General features: G+C 49.1%; 1 pseudogene; it reads left to right on the forward strand.

The window, feature by feature from the left end:
* Nucleotides 1–3,562: 3,562 nt before the first annotated feature.
* Nucleotides 3,563–4,495, forward strand: LOC135442037 (olfactory receptor 14C36-like; annotated as a pseudogene).
* The last annotated feature ends 241 nt before the right edge of the window (nt 4,496–4,736 follow it).

The raw sequence follows: 4,736 nt of genomic DNA on the forward strand, positions 1-4,736 counted from the left end.
AGGACTGTAAAAGGCAATGGGACAACTTATTTAGGAAAATAAGACAAAGGAAGGAGGGCAAGACTGGGTTGGCCCTTTTGTTTGCTTCCAAGAAGCCTCGATAGCCCTGTGGTGGGTAGCAATCCGTAGGCATGGTAAGGTAGGGACAAAAGGCCATACCAGATCTCTATCATTGCTCAGTTGTCTTTTAATTCAACAGGGACTGGAGGGCAGGACTGAGTTGGCCTCTGTATTCACCCCTAAGATACACTGACTATGGGCAGCAGCCACATAGGCATTGTAGATGGGAGTCAAAGCCATACTGGACTGCTGTGATGCCCTTTTGTTTATTCCAAGTAAACAAAATGTGTCTAAGGAAAACCTGAGATTTTTTCTCCTGTTCCCACTGTCCTTGCTCACATCAAGAGATGCTGGTGCAACTCATTCAAGAGAGAGAGAAATTTTTTTACTTAATTTTTCAAGAAAAATGACTTCTAGAAAAAGAAAAGGGGGTTTGTTATAGATGAGTAATCCTATGGTTGACTAGCACAATTAAGGGGTGAATAATAAATATATGTTAAGAGAAGTTTTGTAGATGTATAGTTATCTTTCCCCTCCCCCTTGCATTGCTATCACAGGATGGCTTTAGTTGTCGGGGCATTTGGGAGGGTCAGCTTGTTACTATGGCAGCACCTGACCTCCAATCAAGGTGTAAGACAGTGATCTCCACCACTGGACAGTAAAGAAGGAGTCAATTGACAAGACTTTGTGAGGGGCTAGAGGTGTAAAAGACAGAACATACATTTTGTAGATGAGCATATGGTGACTGAATCCTTTGCTCCTGGCATTGTATCCTTTTCTTTATTCAGTCTTTTATTGTATTTTCATAAGGTCTTAATAAACCATTTAAATTTTTGAAAGTGAAAATCGTTTCTAACATGGGGTTGGGGAATGTGGGGCAAGATTGTCCACACTGGGTCAGCTCTCAAGGTACAATTTCTCTGACCTGGCCAGACCTCCTTAGGAGAGACCCTGGATCAATATCAATCACAGAATGCTGCAATCACCTCTTGTAGTAAAGGAACTGCAATAAAAGGCACCCTTTAAAATAGGAATACATATTTCTTAGAAGGTCCTTGAAATATTTATCCATAACTGTAAAAGGAAACCTTCCTGATGAACTGCTCCAGACCAGAGGGAAATCACGGCAGAGCCATGGTTTGTCAGGACTTGATTGATCCTCATGAGGCTCACTGTGCATTTGGAGCTGAGCCCTTGAACCTCAGGGCTTGAGATTGCGCAAACCGTTCCAGGAGTCAAAATCAGAGAAAAAACTCAGAGTGTCTCAGAGCATGAATGGGTCCCACTGAGGTCCATCCCAAACACAGGATCCTCATGGACTCCTTGGAGGAGAGAATTGGAGGCCAGAATTGGAAAAAACACTTCTCAGATATTCAGAGTGGAAAGGAACATCCAAAGTACTGTAAAAACCTTGAGTATCTCAAAATATTAATGAGCCCCTCTGAGTGTCAGTACAAAGCTCTCAAGGGACTCATTAAAGCAGATAATTAGGGCCATGACTGCACAAAACTCTCAGAGACTCCAAGGCAAAAGTCAAAGTCCTTTGAAAAACCTGCAGTCCCAGGGAGCATTCAGGAGCCTCCAGGGCCACTCCTGGCCAAGACTCCCCAGGGACCCCTTCCAGCAGATCCTTGAGGCCACTGGGATGTGGGCTAGGGGGGGATGCTGAGGGCAGGACAAGGGGCTGACAGTGCCCAGCCTGGCTGGGGCTGTGCCAGGAGGCCCCAGGGCCTCAGGACAAGGTGTCTCCTCACAGCCCTTGGTGGCACAGACCCTGCTGTGCCCCAGGGCATCAGGACTTAGCTCCTCTTTGTCCCCACCTGCCATCACTGCCTCCAGTTCTCTGCTCTGCCTGGGGCCTGGGGACACTTTCTCAGTGGTGTTCCTCAGTGGGACCCATTAAAAGTCCAAGAAAGTTTGGAGTTGGATTCTGACTTAGAGTTCTGGAGAGGTTTCCTCAGCTCCTTCTCAGGGACTGATATTCAGGGCCTAAGCACAAAGCCCCAGAGGCTCATTAAAGTCCTTGTGCTGTGTCTGTGCTGCTGAGCTGGGCTGGGCTCCTGGCACAGAGGCAGATCCTGGTAATCAAGAAGAGCTTCAAAAGCACATTTCTCTTGATGAGAAGCTCTTCTGCCAGCCTAGCAGGGCTGGGGCAGAGCCTACAGCCACCCCAGGCACAGCACAGAGGCACAGAGAGCTTCAATCAGTCAGGGCTGGGAAGGTGCTGAGAAGTGCCTGGGGCAGAATCACTGCCAGCCCTTGGCACAGGAACCTCTGGCTGCAGGACAATGCAGCTGCAGCTCCTGGACCCATCTCCTAAAGCTGGAACATCCCAATGCCTACAGACCCTGTGAGTACATTCTCTGATTGTCTCTTGTGCAGAGCAGCCAGGGGTGCCCAGGGCTGTCCTGCAGAGCAGGGTCCTGCAGCCCAGGGTGCTGTGCTGGGGCAGGGACTCTGCTGCCTGCCAGGGACAGCTCTCAGGCAGCCCTGGCAGCTGCTCCCAGCACTGGGGGACAAGGTCTGGGTGGGAGGAGACAGCTGGTAAGGCTTGGAAGTGTTCTTCTTGTGTGGTGAGGATGCTGCATTGTTCAGGACTGCTCCCAGCATGATATTTAACTGCAGAACATTTCAAAGTAGATTATATAGGGGAACAGTGAGGCAGGGGACGCATAAAAGGGAAAATCCTGCTTTTTTAATCTCCTGCTCTGGGTTGCCTGGATGGGAAATTGCACATAGATATTCCTCTCTCAGTTCTGGCAGTAAAAAATAAAACAAAATTTCCCTTATATCTGAATTAATTGGGCAGTGAGAGAAATCAGCACAGGGCCTCTTAGAAGCAGGATCAGTGTTGCTTTTCCAGCATCCTCAGGGTTGCTCCGACGTTGCCATCAGAGCCTGCAGAGCCAGAGCTGCTCCTGGGCAGTGCCTGAGCTGGGAGGGGTCTGCAGGGCAGAGCTGAGCCCCCAGGGCTGAGCTGGGCTCTGGCAGCACTGGCAGGGACACGGCTTTGATAGAGAGGAACAGCTCCCAGAAGGCACACCTCCAGGCACCCAAGAGCCAGACCAACCCTGGATATACTTTCCTTGTCCAGAAACAGAGAACAAAAAGGAGAGAAGAGTTTAGGGAAATTTATTTTTAAATTGGAGTTATTGAAGAGTGCACTTTCTTTTCCAAGAAAGTTTTAAGTGCGATCACCTTGAAATACAGGGAGTTGTAATGAGCAAAGCACCTGTGTAGGGATCAGCTCGTCTGACTGCACTGAAGCACAGTTGCCCTGTGTTCCCTCTGGCCTCCCCATTGTTTCATATGAGACCAATGCTGAAGATAAAGCAGTAACTTAGCAGCACAAATCCAAACTCATAAAAGATTATAAAGTCCCCTCACATGAAGAGAAAAACTTTGGAGGGGATTCCAAATAAAATAGCATAAGATTGATTCAAAGTTGATCCCACATTGTCAATGTCTTCTTTCAACAGTCCATGATGCCCAGAGTGAAGAAATGTCCAACAGCAGCTCCATCAGGCACTTCCTCCTGCTGGCATTGGCAGACACGCGGCAGCTGCAGCTCCTGCACTTCTGCCTCTTGCTGGGCATCTCCCTGGCTGCCCTCCTGGGCAACGGCCTCATCATCAGCGCCGTAGCCTGCGGCCACCACCTGCACACGCCCATGTTCTTCTTCCTGCTCAACCTGGCCCTCACTGACCTGGGCTCCATCTGCACCACTGTCCCCAAAGCCATGCACAATTTCCTCTGGGACACCACGACCATCTCCTACACTGGATGTGCTGCTCAGCTCTTTTTCTTTGTGTTCTTCATGTCAGCAGAATTTTCCCTCCTGACCGTCATGTGCTACGACCGCTACGTGTCCATCTGCAAACCCCTGCACTACGGGACCCTCCTGGGCAGCAGAGCTTGTGCCCACATGGCAGCAGCTGCCTGGGCCAGTGCCTTTCTCTATTCAGTGCTGCACACAGCCAATACATTTTCCCTGCCCTTGTGCCATGGCAATGCCCTGGGACAGTTCTTCTGTGAAATCCCCCCGATACTCAAGCTCTCCTGCTCAAATTCCTATCTCAGGGAACTGGGGCTTCTTGCTGTTAGTGTGTGTTTAGCACTTGGCTGTTTTGTGTTCATTGTTTTCTCCTATGTGCAGATCTTCAGGGCTGTGCTGAGGATCCCCTCTGAGCAGGGACGGCACAAAGCCTTTTCCACCTGCCTCCCTCACCTGGCCGTGGTCTCTCTGTTCTTCATCACCGCCTCATTTGCCTATGTGTAGCCCCCTTTCATCTTCTCCCCATCCCTGGATCTTACCCTGTCAGTTCTATACTCGGTGGTGCCTCCAGCCCTGAACCCCCTCATCTACAGCCTGAGGAACCAGGAACTCAAGGCTGAAGTGCGGAGATTGGTGACTGGATGGTTTCAGAAACATTAAATTACTAGCCAATTTCTGCAAATCACTCATAATAAAAGTCGTTTTTGATGCTTCTTGATGGTTTCATTCTGGGGGTTGCTTTTCTTTCTATTACTTTTTTCATATTGTCTACAAATAAATGTCAATGTTTGTGCCATTTCTCATTTAGTTTCTCTCCACTTTCCCTGTGGCCACAGACTGTATCAATGAGGAGCTGTACTCTCAGTGGCTTTAAAGGAACTAAAGGATCTCCCAGCAGAGT

The sequence above is a fragment of the Zonotrichia leucophrys genome, unplaced genomic scaffold (genome assembly GCF_028769735.1).
Source record: "Zonotrichia leucophrys gambelii isolate GWCS_2022_RI unplaced genomic scaffold, RI_Zleu_2.0 Scaffold_888_20165, whole genome shotgun sequence".
NCBI classification, from domain to species: domain Eukaryota; kingdom Metazoa; phylum Chordata; class Aves; order Passeriformes; family Passerellidae; genus Zonotrichia; species Zonotrichia leucophrys.